Source organism: Poecile atricapillus, chromosome 26 (genome assembly GCF_030490865.1).
Source record: "Poecile atricapillus isolate bPoeAtr1 chromosome 26, bPoeAtr1.hap1, whole genome shotgun sequence".
In the NCBI taxonomy this organism is placed as follows: domain Eukaryota; kingdom Metazoa; phylum Chordata; class Aves; order Passeriformes; family Paridae; genus Poecile; species Poecile atricapillus.
In genome coordinates this window covers 1,774,120-1,790,381 of record NC_081274.1, presented here as the reverse complement: position 1 = coordinate 1,790,381, position 16,262 = coordinate 1,774,120, and the positions used below count along the sequence as shown (strand labels likewise).

The window sequence follows — 16,262 nt, the reverse complement described above, 5'->3', positions numbered from 1 at the left end:
GCTTTGTTCCTTACCAGCAAACACATCTGCCCAAGGAGCAGAACTGGTTGCTTTAACCAGGGCATTAGAGATGAGTGAAGGGAACAAAGTAAATATCTGGACTGATTCAAAACATGCTTTTGGAGTGGTGCATGTACATGGGGCAGTGTGGAAAGAAAGAGGACTGCTGTCTTCTCAAGGTACACACATTAAACATCAAGATGCAGTCCTGCAATTAATAAAAGCAGTACAAAAGCCTGAGCAAGTAGCAATCATGCACTGTAAAGATCACCAATCAGGAAGCTCCAAAATTCATGAGGGAAATCGGAAAGCAGACTGGACAGCCCGACAAGCTGCTCAAGAAGTGCAAACTGCAATGGCATTGATACCTTTAAAAACTAATGTATCTCAATTCAATTTACCCCCAGAACCAAAATATTCAATAGAAGATGAGAAATTGGGACGCTCACTGAATGCACAGAAGAATTCAGAAGGGTGGTATGTGACTACACAGGGACAAGAAGTGGTAGCCTCCTTGATAATGAGGGAAATTCTACAAATTAAACATAATGAATGTCATTGGGGTGCAGAGACATGGTGAAATTGTAAAAACAAAATTTAATTTTAGTATGGATGTTAATAATGGCAAAATCAGTAATGTCAAAATGTGAAATTTGCTTAAAGAACAATCCAGTGGCTAGACGACAGGCACAATTAGGGAAAACCAGGAGATTATTAGCAAGTAGATTTTGTAGAATTACCAAGAACACGAGGATTCAAATATCTATTGGTAGGGGTTGACACATTTTCAGGATGGCCAGAAGCTCTACCCTGTTGCACAAATCAAGCAAAGGAGACAGTCAAGTGGTTACTGCAAGAAATCATTCCAAGATTTGGGGTGCCTCTAGGAATATCATCAGATAGGGGCCCACATTTCACAGCCACAGTAGTGAGGGAGGTGAGTAGGTTACTGGGAATAGCTTGGCATCTCCATACACCATGGAGACCCCAATCCAGTGGACAGGTGGAGAGGATGAATCAGACATTGAAGAGGCAAATCAGCAAAATATGCCAAGAGGCTAAATTGCAGTAGCCACAAGCTTTACCAATAGCACTGCTGAGGATTCAGATAAAGCCTAGAAGCGGAATGTGAGTCAGTCCTTATGAGATATTGGATGGGAAACCATATGAATCCCCTCAACCTAATCCAAATGTACATGTTACAGGGAAGCAAGAGGTGTAGAATTATGTTCTGTCTCTTGGAAAAGCTCGAGCTCGACTTCGGAGCACCCTTGTGTGGAACAGGCCGCTGACTCTTGAGAATCCAGTTCATGACATCCCCCCGGGAGATGAAGTGTACGTTAAAAGCTGGAAGGAAGAACCATTAAAAGAAAGGTGGAATGGACCCTATCAGGTACTGTTAACTACCTTGACAGCAGTCAAAGGAGCTGGACTGGATCCCTGCATACATTACACCAGAGTGAAGAAGGTTTCCCCTGCACTGTGGACTGCACAAACTGTAGGGCCAACAAAGCTGCAGATAGAGCGGGTTTGATTGTTTCAAATGTCTAGGTTGCTGGTGACTGCAATGGTGATTATTTTATGGCCTTTAGGGCCATCAGTTGGAATCAATGTTACCTTGGGATGTGAAATGCAAAAGGATCAGCTGACAACTCTTCATTTTAGAATGAAGAGGGATGTGGGGGTGCAGCCAGAAACACAAGTGATAAAAGTCTCTAATACTATTCAGGCAGAAAATGGGATGATTGGATTAATTAAAGATTTTGCCAACATGCAAAACAGCAGCAAAATAACTGCCTGTCTGCCAATACCAAAGGCAGCAGGAGACCAAATAAATTGGGGAATTATAACATCAAAATTCCCTGAAATACAAAAGAATAAAAATGAAAATGTGAGCTGTGTATTGCAAATAGATTGCAAGTACCCAAATAAGACAGTGTTTGAAAATGCTGTGAAGACAAAGTATTCATCTATATGGGACTGTCATGAAAATGGAGGAAAGTATGAACCAAAACTAGGCTGGTATGGGGGATTAGGGAATTATGGATGGTGTTATGAAAAGATAGGAAAGGTCATTAAAGAAAAGATTCCAGTATCAAAGTGGAAGTGTGAAGAACAGGAAGGAAAAGATCGGGCTGAAGCTTGGGACAGTGCATGGTCAATGAGTGTGCTTCAGAAATTCCAATCTATGGCAGATAGCCCTTGGTGCATTAAGTGGGAAGGCTCTGAAAGTGAAACAGATCCAGGGGTATGGAACACTGCAACCAGTAGTAGAATGGAGGCAGACAAAGTCAATTGGTGGGTATGGAACAAAACTTAGGACTGTACTTCTGATGATGAAGAAATAAAACAAATGCCACCACTTGTGGTAGCTCTGCAAATTGGATGTGCCTGCAGAGGAATCAAACATAAACAAGGGGAAATAAATGACAAGATAGGACAAGTGATCCAAAAGGTAATATGTAACACAAGTACAATTCAGAGTCCAGGCCAATTTGGATGGGCAGCAAGCAATGGCACCTGGACAACACATCTGCCTGTAGGTGAAAAAGTAAAAGAGATTACTTTAGGCCTCCCCACCTTATGCCCAATTTGGAAAAGGTCCCCATTCAAGGCAGAGCATGAACTTCTGCAAATAAGGATGAGACGAGAAGTTCAGGAGAAAAAAACTGAAGATGAAGAAAGATGGCAGGAACCCTCCAGTAGTGTAAAATTTGAGTGGGCCCTGGAATCCTTGTTTGGTCCAATAGCAAATTATAACAACAGAAAGATGTTGTACAAACTTACAGGTCAGGTAGAAAGATTGGCAAGAGTTACCAAAGAGGGATTTAGAGAGCTAAATGTACAATTACAAGCCACAACTAAAATGACCCTGCAAAACAGATTGGCTTTAGATATGTTATTGTTGAAAGAACACGGAGTGTGCGCGTACCTAAAAGGACAAATTGATCACTGCTGCATCCACATCCCAAATGGAACTGCAGATGTAGAAAATGACATTAATCAATTAAAACAAATAGAACATGAAGCACAGAAAGAGAGGGAAGATCTAACGACAAGTTGGGTAGATAAAAGTTTTGAAGGGTTAGGATGGAATGTGAGCTCCTGGATCAAATCTATTCTTGAGAGTCTGATAATCCTACTAATTGTGTTCTTAGCAATCTGGTTAATCTGTGCAGTTCTGAAAGGAGAGATAAAGAAAAGAGAATCCTGGAACCAGAAGATAATAAAGGCGCTGACACGGGACAGAGATCCACATCCGCATTTGTCATCTCCAAGTCCTCCAGAGTGTAACAACGCTTACGACAACTGTGGATTCCAAGATGAACATCAAGTATAAACTCAGAAAAAGGACTGTATATAGTGAAAGCATTACACTTATTATAGTAAAGGGAAATACTTTCAAAGGGGGGAAATATGTTACTATGGGGTTAAATGTTTCTGAAAATGTTTCTTAAAATCATGTAGAGGTAGGCCACAAGAATGCTTGGTATTAGGGATGGTCTAGGAAGCTGAAATGTTTACGGTAACAGGAACTGGTACTTGGGGTCTCCAAGATACCCACCCAGAGATAAGATTCGTACACGTTCGTGCAAGGATGAGCTAACTCTCATGAAGCAATATAGATAAAATTAATGAAGCAATATTAATGAAACAATATTGATAAGGTTGTTACAGTGATTACTGCTACAGCTGAAATTGTAGAAATATGTGCACTTTGGACAAAGACAATGGAGCTAGATTTCGGTTGCTGGTACCCCTAGTTCACCCACGCTTCAATAAAGCACCTGCATATATTCAGTCTGTGATTCTGTGTGTTCCTGAACGCTAACAAAGACAGATCAAAAACTTCCAAAACACCAAAATTCTGATATCCTCTCAGAATAGTAAGATTCAGCTCCCAAAAAAAACCAAAGCACCAACATTTAGCCCAATAAAGCTCAGAAACTCCAAGATTCAGCCCCGTGAAAATCGTCCATCTCCCTGCCCGGGCACTCGCTGCATGGGGGGGTGAGGGGGGCAATGAGGCCGGGCCGGAGCAGGGGGTGCCTGAGAGAGGCCCCGAGCCCGGGGGAAGCCCCTGCAGAGCCATGGAAGTGGCTCCTGGCCGGACTCGGGGATCCCCCTGGCGATCCCCGCTGGAGCAGCCTGCTCCTGAGGGACTCTGGCCCCTGGCAGGGACCCCAGGATGCAGCAGGACAAGGATTCCTGTCCCTCAGGGGGAGGCACTGACATGACCTGACTGTGACCCCCATCCCTGTGCCTCTGGGCGGGGAGGGGGACGGAGAGGGGCACAAAGTTAAGCCCGGGAAGGAGGGAGAGCGGGGGGAAAGATGGATTTCCGTAGGAATTACTTTACTTCTCATTTTCTTGCTCTGAAATGTTGGATATTAAATACAATTTATTTCCCCAAATCAGGTGTGCTGTGCCCGTGACCAAGGATTGAACTGTCCCCACCCTCATCCAGACCCCCGAGCCTTTCCTTGTGTGTTCGGCTCCCCGCCCGGGACAGGAAGGAGAGTCACAGAGTTTTAGCCTCGCTCCGGCATAGCCCTGCTCCATCCCAGACTCACCCCCAGCTCGCAGCGCCCTCAGCTCCCGGGCACCCCGAGCTCCCGGCGCTTCAGCGCAGCGGCGCTTCCTTGGCCTCCTGCCCGGGCCGGGCCCAGCGCCGGGGCCGCTCCTCAGCCCAGGCTAACGAGTAATGGCGGAGCTCAGCCCAAGGCAGGCGAGTCCGTGCCGTGTGCAGAGCCCGCCGCTGGCTGCGATTGGCTGCTTCTGCCGTCACTCGTGGCTCTGGCGCGCGCTGATTGGGCAGAGCGGGGACAAGCCCGGCCCCGCTGGCGCCCCCAGGGCGGCCGTGGGGCAGGAGAGCCGCCATTGCCGGAGCGTCTGTGCGGGCCCGGCAGCGGCGGCAGCAGCGGCCGGAGCCCGGTGAGGCGGCGGCGGAGCTCGGAGGCGGCCCCAGCGCAGCGTCCCGGGCACAGCGCAGCCACCTCCGGCCTCCCGACACGAAGCGGGACGAGCCAGCGCTGCTCCGCCACCGCCTCCTGCCGAGGCCCCAGCGGCAAGGAGACCGCGGGCAGCCGCTCCCGCAGCGCCCTCAGCCCAGGGCCAACACGGGCCGGCCACGGCACAAGCCACCCGCCACAGCCCCCTGCCGCCCCCTCCCGGGCCCGCAGCGAGCCCCGAGCCCCCGCAGAACCGAGCGCGGCTCCCACCTGCGATGGCCGGGGCCGCCTCCGAGCTCCGCCGCCGCCTCACCGGTTGTGATCAATGAAATTACAATTTTGACAGCTAGGTCCCTTGGGTTAATGGCAGTTTAATTAAAAATGAATACAATTTAGTAATTTGAATAGTAATTTGGTATAATAAAAGAATACAGTTTAGTAAAAGAATATCATTTAGGAAAAAATTACAATTTATATCTATAATTTGCCAGTAATTAAGTATGATTAAAGCATAAGCAAAACCGACCGGGGTACCTCACCCTGCCTCATGTACAGAGCAAAGCATTTCAAGCTAAACTGATATAGTGTATGCTTATACATATTCATTAATGCTTCCTGTAAATTTCCTCCTATTTCAAATTTTGCTGACTACGTCACTTTTCTTCACGGCACATGCTTCACTTGTTGTTAGGGGGTCTTCAGTCTTCTTTTGGGGGTCTTTTGGCGAAGGCTTCTCCTCTTCCTCATTGTCCTTTGGATAACCTTACAGGTTTGTGTGTGCGTACTAAGCGTTGTGTTATGTTACTCTACTCATTAGTCTGATATTTACTGATTTTTAGGTCCAATGCCTAAAGGTGTTCTAATTTTGTCCATCTCAAGGACGTTTTGGTCTTGAGACATCACTTATCTTCTAAACTACCTCCTGTACCTAAATTTTAACATGTAACATCTGCAAAGGGGTACATCTGCCTTGTAACACTGATTCTTTTGGTTGCTTCTAATAATAACTTTCCAAATAGTTACAATTTAGTCAGCACGAATCAATTCCATTTATTTTAATACCCCATTTCTCCTTTTGATTACATTTATTCATGCCTTTTTTTAAAAAAACATAAACTTGGATCTTATTTTTTTATCTTCTCCATAATTTAATTTCTTGCATTTACTTTATTTTCATTTCTAATTTTTTAACATTTTTCATGCTGTATCAAGCTTTTTGCACTCTCTTTCAAATTTAGTTAACTTTTTTTTTGAGCTATTATAGTTTCTTTTCGTTCAGTATTCCTTGAATTACTGAATGGATTAGTCTATTAAGGCATGAAATTATACAAAATAGAAACAATAATCTTAATATAAAACACTATGCCATAAATTTTAACTTTTTCCACTAAGTACTTCTTAGGTTATCTCACTAATCAGTCTTCAAAATAAAATTCTATTTTTGAACTGGTATATATATCTTTAGCAATTTTTGTGATGGCTTTTCTATAATCATTTATCTTTGTACAACACTCAGATTTGTTAAACTTTCTACAAACTCCCCCTTCTTCAGCTAACAAATAGTCCAGGGCAATTCTGTTTCCATAAACAAATGCTCACATTTGTGAATGTTGCTTGGCCAGCAGCTTTAGGGCAGTAGAGGTGTGGTTTGAAACAACTTTAACTACTGTCTGCAGCTTCATGAACTGATTCAATAGATAGATTTGGGTTCTATACCTCTAAGATCCATCTGCAGCTCAAGTGGCTGGGTCATCTCTCTGCAGGCCATTTGTCTTCATTTCTGGTTTCTTCTTGCTTTTGGAAAGTCAAGGTTCAAGTCTCTTTTATTGTTCTTTAATGTTTCATAAAATGGTGCACTTAACATATTGCTCCTGGACCTCGAAGAAGGAGGGTCATGTAACTCTTAAGATACAGGTTCTTCTCCACCTTTGAGGTAATTCACTCTATGCTCTTTACTCACAAATTTAATATATTCTATCAGGGGCTTTCCATTTGTTACTTGTTGTACCTGGTTGTTCCAAATAGAATTTTAGGTCACTTATGGATTGGTAAGGGTTAGCTCCAGAACTTTTATACCAGCACAAATCAACATGGTTATCCTACAATTAGTTTCTTTTTGTCATTCTCTAATATCCAGCAGGAGTTTTTGGTGGCCAGGTGTTAGTATTGTTATCTGATACAAACTGTTTTAATTATTTGATGATTCAAACTTTATCTTCCAGGTCATTTTAATGTCTTGGAAGTTTGAGTAAGATTTCATTTTAAAAATTGGTCTGGAGCTAGACTCTCACTTTCCCACAGCTATTTTTTAGCTATTTTAAGTCTTTCACAAATTTAACATTTAAATAATTTTAGTTCTGTAACTACTTCTTGCATTTAACTTACAAAAATATTTTAGTTATGGTTGGCCAATCTCAGTTGCTATACTGCTGTTTCAACTGTTCACACTACTTATTAATTTTCTCTAATTCTTTCCCTGAGATTTTTTTATACTTTTATAAAATTACTGTGATTGTAACAGGCAGCATTAACATATGGATGTGCCACAAACACAGATTTTATCTTGTTTTTGCATTTGTCATATTTGTTTGCATTTGTCACATGGATCAGAATTATTGTGATTTTGTTTTTGCATAGTTTGTTTGCTCATTGTTTGCTTTTGTGCTGCTTGTTTTAATATCGCTTGTTTCTTTCTTTTTTTTTGGATTCTGTCCCATCCTGCTTTATGGTTTTGGCCAGTTGCCAAGGGTATCTTAATGAACACAGTGAAAATAATCCTCAGGAGTTTTCACTCTCTACCTTCCTCAAGGCCCCTTGGGCTGCAGCCAAGGGCCGAGGTGCCGCTCTTCTTGGTAGCAAAGTTTATACCCTGGGGTCTGGTCACTGACACGTTTGGTCTCACTGCTACCCTTGGCCTCATAAGGTTCCTATGAGCCACTTCAACTCTGCTTGTTTCAAGGATGGCACAGATTTCACAGCACTGTCTTATCTCTCTCTCTCTTAGGCAGGTATTTTTTTTTTCTTTTAATTCAAACTACTAAAGCTCCAGAGATGTGCCAACTACAATAAAAGTTACTTTTTCCACAACTTCAGTTAGCAATTTATTAATAAAGCTTTAATTAACAGGGGCTTCTTCTAGAAAAAATTTTGCTGTTAAATAAATAAAACATTTAGTCAAAACCATTTATATTGACTATACAAAATATTGAAAAACAAACATATTTAAAAAATACGGAAATTTAAGGTTCTGTGAAAAATCCTGTGCTACATGTTTTTAACACTTATAATGCACATAACACAACTGTAACACACCATTTAGATACTATATATTCATAAAATGTGTTTGTGCTTCACAGACTCTAAGCAAGGCAGAATTTGTCTTTTGAATGTCTAAATATAATAAACCAAACCAAATTAATGCCAGGTTGTAACAAATGGTCAGTTGTGTTATATGTTAGAGTTCACTTGGCACAGCCAGCACTTCACCCTTTTCAGTTAAATGGGATTTAGGTAGTGCTGCTGTTTCTATTTCCAGCAAAATACCTTTAGGTGAAGGAACAGTTTTACCTCTTTTTTTTTTTTTCCTACTTTTTAGTTTGTAAAGGATACAACAGATAACTCTCGCTTTCTTGTGTTTTAGTAAGGAATTTATCTTTCCCCACACCCCGGGAAACTACAGGGTAGCAGAGTCGCTCTCTTCTTGATAAAAAGGTTCTTTTGAATTTACATACTGATTTAAAGCTTAACAAATCTAATCTTTAAACGATCCAAACTTTGGCCAATTCAAATGATATTTTCGGATCATTTTCTTTGTCTATTTAAACAAATAATAATTAATCATTTTCTGCTTGTTTTTCCTCTCTGGGATTCCCATGTATTCCCATGTATTCCATGTATTCCCCTAGATTGGAGTTCCTGGGTTTTGGCATCGAATTGTTATAAATGACTTTCAAATTTCCAAATAATCAATCTAATTAATTGATAATATACTTTATTAAATTGGATACAAAATAATAAAAGAATACAATTTAGTAAAAGAATACAATTTAGTAAGAAAGATAAAATTTAGTAGATATATTCAGATATATATTTATATATATATATATGTGTGAATATAATTGGCCAGTGGTTACAAATGGTTAAGGCATAAGCAAAACCGACCCGGGGTACGGAGGGAGTTCCCCACCCTGCCTCACGTACAGAACAAAGCACTTCAAGCTAACCTTATATACTGTATGCTTATACATATTCATTTATGTTTCCCATATGTTTTCTCCTATTTCCGATTTTGCTGACTTTAGGTCATTTTTCATCGAGGCACATGCTTCACTTGTTGTTAGGGGGTCTTCAGTTTTCTTTTGGGCGTCTTTTGGCGAAGGCTTCTCCTCTTCCTCATTGTCCTTTGGATAACCTTACAGGTTTGTGTGTGCGTACTAAGCGTTGTGTTATGTTACTCTACTAATTAATTTGATATTTACTGTTTTTTAGGCCCAATGCTTAAAGTCGTTTTAATTTTGTCCATCTCAAGGCCGTTTTGGTCTTGAGACACCATTTATCTTCTAAACTACATCCTGTACCTCAATTTTAACATGTAACATCTGCAAAGGGGTACATCTGCCTTATAACACTGATTCCATTGGTTGCTTCTAATAATAACATTCCGAATAGTTACAATTTAGTCAGCATGAATCAATTCCATTTATTACACAACCTCCCGGGCCCGCAGCGAGCCCCGAGCCCCCGCAGAACCGAGCGCGGCTCCCACCTGCGATGGCCGGGGCCGCCTCCGAGCTCCGCCGCCGCCTCACCGGGCTCCGGCCGCTGCTGCCGCCGCTGCCGGGCCCGCACAGACGCTCCGGCAATGGCGGCTCTCCTGCCCCACGGCCGCCCTGGGGGCGCCAGCGGGGCCGGGCTTGTCCCCGCTCTGCCCAATCAGCGCGCGCCAGAGCCACGAGTGACGGCAGAAGCAGCCAATCGCAGCCAGCGGCGGGCTCTGCACACGGCACGGCCTCGCCTGCCTTGGGCTGAGCTCCGCCATTTCTCGTTCGCCTGGGCTGAGGAGCGGCCCCGGCGCTGGGCCCGGCCCGGGCAGGAGGCCAAGGAAGCGCCGCTGCGCTGAAGCGCCGGGAGCTCGGGGTGCCTGGGAGCTGAGGGCGCTGCGAGCTGGGGGTGAGTCCGGGATGGAGCAGGGCTATGCCGGAAAGAGGCCAAAACTCTGTGACTCTCCTTCCTGCCCTGGGCGGGGAGCAGAACACACAAGGAAAGGCTCGGGGGTCTGGATGAGGGTGGGGACAGTTCAATCCTTGGTCACGGGCACAGCACACCTGACTTGGGGAAATTATTTGAATTTGTTTTCAAACGTGTCAGAGCAAGAAAATGAGAAGTAAAGTAATTCCTACGGAAATCCATCTTCCCCCCAGCTCTCCCTCCTTCCCGGGCTTAACTTTGTGCCCCTCTCCGTCCCCCTCCCCGCCCAGAGGCACAGGGATGGGGGTCACAGTCAGGTCATGTCAGTGCCTCCCCCTGAGGGACAGGAATCCTTGTCCTGCTGCAGCCTGGGGTCCCTGCCAGGGGCCAGAGTCCCTCAGGACCAGGCTGCTCCAGCGGGGATCGCCAGGGGGATCCCCGAGTCCGGCCAGGAGCCACTTCCATGGCTCTGCAGGGGCTTCCCCCGGGCTCGGGGCCTCTCTCAGGCACCCCCTGCTCCGGCCCGGCCTCATTGCCCCCCTCACCCCCCCATGCAGCGAGTGCCCGGGCAGGGAGATCCACGATTTTCACGGGGCTGAATCTTGGAGTTTCTGAGCTTTATTGGGCTAAATGTTGGTGTTTTGGTTTTTTGTGAGGGCTGGATCTTTCTATTTTGAGGGGATATCAGATTTTTGGTGTTTTGGAAGTTTTTGATCTGTCTTTGTTAGCGTTCAGGAACACAAATAATCACAGACTGATTTATATGCAGGTGCTTTACTGAATTGCGCAGGAACTAAGGGTATCAGCAACCCAAATCTAGCTCCATTGTCTTTGTCCAAAGTGCGCATATTTCAACAATTTCAGCTGTAGCAGTAATCACTATAACAGCCTTATCAATATTGTTTCATTAATATTGCTTCATTAACTTTGTCCATATTGCTTCATGAGACCTAGCTCATCCTTGTATGAACATGTCCGAATCTTATCTCTGGGTGGGTATCTTGGAGACCCCAAGTACCAGTTCCCATTACCGTAAACATTTCAGCTTGCTAGACCATCCCTAATACCAAGCATTCTTGTGGCCTACCTCTACATGATTTTAAGAAACATTTTCAGAAACATTTAACCCCATAGTAACATATTTCCCCCCTTTGAAAGTATTTCACTTTTCTATAATAAGTGTAATGCTTTCACTATATACTGTCCTTTTTCTGAGTTTATACTTGATGTTCATCTTCGAATCCACAGTTGTCGTAAGCGTTGTTACACTCTGGAGGACTTGGAGATGACAAATGCGGATGTGGATCTCTGTCCCGTGTCAGCGCCTTTATTATCTTCTGGTTCCAGGATTCTCTTTTCTTTATCTCTCCTTTCAGAACTGCACAGATTAACCAGATTGCTAAGAACACAATCAGTAGGATTATCAGACTCTCAAGAATAGATTTGATCCAGGAGCTCACATTCCATCCTAACCCTTCAAAACTTTTATCTACCCATCTTGTGGTCAGATCTTCCCTCTCTTTCTGTGCTTCATGTTCTATGGGTTTTAATGGATTAATGTTGTGTTCTACATCTGCAGTTCCATTTGGGATGTGGATGCAGCAGTGATCAATTTGTCCTTTTAGGTACCTGCATACTCCGTGTTCTTTCAACAATAACATATCTAAAGCCAATCTGTTTTGCAGGGTCATTTTAGTTGTGGCTTGTAATTGTACATTTAGCTCTCTAAATCCCTCTTTGGTAACTCTTGCCAATCTTTCTACCTGACCTGTAAGTTTGTACAACATCTTTCTATTGTTATAATTTGCTATTGGACCAAACAAGGATTCCAGAGCCCACTCAAATTTTACACTACTGGAGGGTTCCTGCCATCTTTCTTCATCCTCAATTTTTTTTTCCTAAACTTCTTGTCTCGTCCTTATTTGCAGAAGTTCATGTTCTCCCTTAAATGGGGACCTTTTCCAAGTTGGGCATAAGGTGGGGAGGCCTAAAGTAATCTCTTTTACTTTTTCACCTACAGGCAAATGTGTTGTCCAGGTGCCATCGCTTGCTGCCCATCCAAATTGGCCTGGACTCTGAATTGTACTTGTGCTACATATTACCTTTTGGATCACTTGTCCTATCTTGTCATTTATTTCACCTTGTTTATGTTTGATTCCTCTGCAGGCACATCCAATTTGCAGAGCTACCACTAGTGGTGGCATTTGTTTTATTTCTTCATCATCAGAAGTACAGTCCTAAGTTTTGTTCCATACCCACCAATTCACTTTGTCTGCCTCCATTCTACTACTGGTTGCAGTGTTCCATACCCCTGGATCTGTTTCATTTTCAGAGCCTTCCCACTTAATGCACCAAGGGCTATCTGCCATAGATTGGAATTTCTGAAGCACACTCATTGACCATGCACTGTCCCAAGCTTCAGCCCGATCTTTTCCTTCCTGTCCTTCACACTTCCACTTCGATACTGGAATCTTTTCTTTAATAACCTTTGCTATCTTTTCATAACACCATCCATAATTCCCTAATCCCCCATCCCAGCCTAGTTTTGGTTCATACTTTCCTCCATTTTCATGACAATCCCATCTAGATGAATACTTTGGCTTCACAGCATTTTCAAACACTGTCTTATTTTGGTACTCATAATCTATTTGCAATACACAGCTCACATTTTCATTTTTATTCTTTTGTATTTCAGGTAATTCTGATGTTATAATTCTTTAATTTATTTGGTCTCCTGCTGCCTTTGGTATTGGCAGACAGGCAGTTATTTTGCTGGTGTTTTGCATGTTGGCAAAATCGTGAATTAATCCAATCATCCCATTTTCTGCCTGAATAGTATTAGAGACTTTTATCACTTGTGTTTCTGGCTGCACCCCCACATCCCTCTTCATTCTAAAATGAAGAGTTGTCAGCTGATCCTTTTGCATTTCACATCCCAAGGTAACATTGATTCCTACTGCTGGCACGAAAGGCCATAAAATAATCCCCATTACAGTCACTAGCAACCTAGACATTTGAAACAATCAAACCCGCTTTATCTGCAGCTTTGTTGGCCCTACAGTTTGTGCAGTCCACAGTGCAGGGGAAACCTTCTTCACTCTGGTGTAATGTATGCAGGGATCCAGTCCAGCTCCTTTGACTGCTGTCAAGGTAGTTAACAGTACCTGATAGGGTCCATTCCACCTTTCTTTTAATGGTTCTTCGTTCCAGCTTTTAACGTACACTTCATCTCCCGGGGGGATGTCATGAACTGGATTCTCAAGAGTCAGCGGCCTATTCCACACAAGGGTGCTCCGAAGTCGAGCTCGAGCTTTTCCAAGAGACAGAACATAATTCTACACCTCTTGCTTCCCTGTAACATGTACATTTGGATTAGGTTGAGGGGATTCATATGGTTTCCCATCCAATATCTCATAAGGACTGACTGACATCCCGCTTCTAGGCTTTATCCGAGTCCTCAGCAGTGCTATTGGTAAAGCTTGTGGCTACTGCAATTTAGCCTCTTGGCATATTTTTCTGATTTGCCTCTTCAATGTCTGATTCATCCTCTCTACCTGTCCACTGGATTGGGGTCTCCATGGTGTATGGAGATGCCAAGCTATTCCCAGTAACCTACTCACCTCCCTCACTACTGTGGCTGTGAAATGTGGGTCCCTATCTGATGATATTCCTAGAGGCACCCCAAATCTTGGAATGATTTCTTACAGTAACCACTTGACTGTCTCCTTTGCTTGATTTGTGTGACAGGGAAGAGCTTCTGGCCATCCTGAAAATGTGTCAACCCCTACCAATAGATATTTGTATTCTCATGTTCTTGGTAATTCTACAAAATGTACTTGCCAATAATCTCCTGGTTCTACTCCTACCCAAATTTTCCCTAATTGTGCCTGTCATCTAGCCACTGGATTGTTCTTTAAGCAAATTTCACATTTTGACATTACTGATTTTGCCATTGTTGACATCTGTACTGAAATTAAACTTTGTTTTAACAATTTCACCAATGCCTCTGCACTCCAATGACATTTGTTATGTTTAATTTGCAGAACTTCTCTCATTATCAAGGGGGGTACCACTACTTGTCCCTGTGTAGTCACATACCACCCTTCTGAATTCTTCTGTGCATTCAGTGAGCGTCCCAATTTCTCATCTTTTATTGAATATTTTGGTTCTGGGGGTAAATTGAATTAAGATACATTAGTTTTTAAAGGTATCAATGCCATTGCAGTTTGCACTTCTCGAGCAGCTTGTCGGGCTGTCCAGTCTGCTTTCCGATTTCCTTCATGAATTTTGGAGTTTCCTGATTGGTGAGCTTTTCAGTGCATGATTGCTACTTGCTCAGACTTCTGTACTGCTTTTATTAATTGCAGGACTGCATCTTGATGTTTAATGTGTGTGCCTTGAGGAGACAGCAGTCCTCTTTCTTTCCCCAGTGCCCTGTGTACATGCACCACTCCAAAAGCATGTTTTGAATCAGTCCAGATATTTACTTTGTTCCCTTCATTCAGCTCTAATGCCCTGGTTAAAGCAGCCAGTTCTGCTCGTTGGGCAGATGTGTTTGCTGGTAAGGAGCAAAGCTGGATTCAAAAGGTTAGCTGTCTTTAGTGTGACATCATCCTGCTCGGTTAGGATTACCTGGAATTTCATCATCCTGCTTGGAGATAGCCAATGGCCCCCCCTTTTGTTCTAAAACAGTGGTCACCATGTGTGGCACATAGACATCTGTGTGTCTACCCATCGTGAGTTTCCTGGCTTCTTGGATCAGCATCACAGTGGCTGCAACTGCCAGCAGGCATGAAGGCCATCCGGCACTCACGGTGTCAAGTTGTTTGGAAAAGCAGCCTACCGGCCTTTTCCAGCTTCCCAAATGTTGGGTCAGCACTCCCAGTGCTGGGTGTGATCTTTCATGCACAAACAGCTGAAAATCTTTGGATAGATCATGCAATCCTAACACCGGAGCTGTTGTCAATGCCTCCTTCAGTCTGAGGAAGGCCTCCTTCTGTGGTTTGCCCCAGGTAAGCGGTTGTGTCTTCTGGGCTTCATACAGGGGCTCTGCAATTAGTCCATAGTCCATGATCCACAGGTGGTACCACTCTGTCATCCCAAGGAAATCTCACAGCTCATGCAGGTTCTGGGGTTCTGGAATAGCACAAATATCTTGAATATGATTAGTACCCAGCTTACATTGCCCTTGTGAGATTTCACACCCCAGGTAAATCACAGTCTGCTGGGAAATTTGTGCCTTTTCTTTAGACACCTTATATCCTCCCTTTCCCAGCTGATTTAAAATTTCAATTGTTACCTTTATGCAGTCTGTTGAGATTTTAAACACATCTCTGCTGAGTGGTGGAAAAGAAACATTAAAATTCCTTTCCCCAAAGCAAAGGCAAACCAGGTCCATTTAGAGGAATAAGATTTGAAGCCATTTTAAAGTTGGTCTATTTTGGCAGCAGCTAATCCTGGGCAGGGCAGAGTGTGAGTGTAATTGAGAGGCAGAGTGGAATTGTCCCGGTGCCTTCCCCAGCAGCTGTGGCGAGGGCAGGCACAGAAAGGGCTGAAGCTGCAAGAGTGAGAGCAAGGATTGTCCCGCAGTGGCTGGAGATGGCAAAGGAGGGTGCCCAGGCCGAGGATTTGAGCAGAGGATCTGTGGGCAGGCCCAGGGGCTTCCCCCGCTGGGGAGCCCTGGCTGCTGCTGCGTTGCCTTCAGTGCAGGCTCAGGGGTGGCCTGTTTAATATTCCCTTGCAATTCAGATTTCTGAGTCTGGAAGAGCCATGGCTGGGGCATCAATTATTTTATTTTTTTCATTTTGTTAAGTTTTTTTCTCTTTCTTATGTCCACCCCGTAACATTGAGAATATCTGGGAGTAAAAAAGTCACACAGTGTTGTGGCTAGAAGAGAGAATCCTCAATCCAGCTCCTGCAATTCCCTGTTAATGATAAGAATAATTCCATCTCCATTTTAGTCCTGGGAAATGTTATTTCTGAGATTCCCTGGACCCTCTCAGGGTCAATATACCACAAGCCTTCAGTCAAAATAGGTCTCAAATATTTAAACATTTTCTCCACTATTTGAACTTTTCCGTCAGATACTCAAAGCTGCTTTTTTGCCTGCAAATGAAGCCATTT

The 16,262-nt window shown here is 43.7% G+C and overlaps 1 pseudogene; it reads right to left on the bottom strand.

The window, feature by feature from the left end:
• The window catches only part of LOC131588641 (zinc finger protein 665-like), a 28,199-nt pseudogene extending 18,424 nt beyond the window's left edge, over positions 1–9,775 (bottom strand).
• Positions 9,776–16,262: the final 6,487 nt, after the last annotated feature.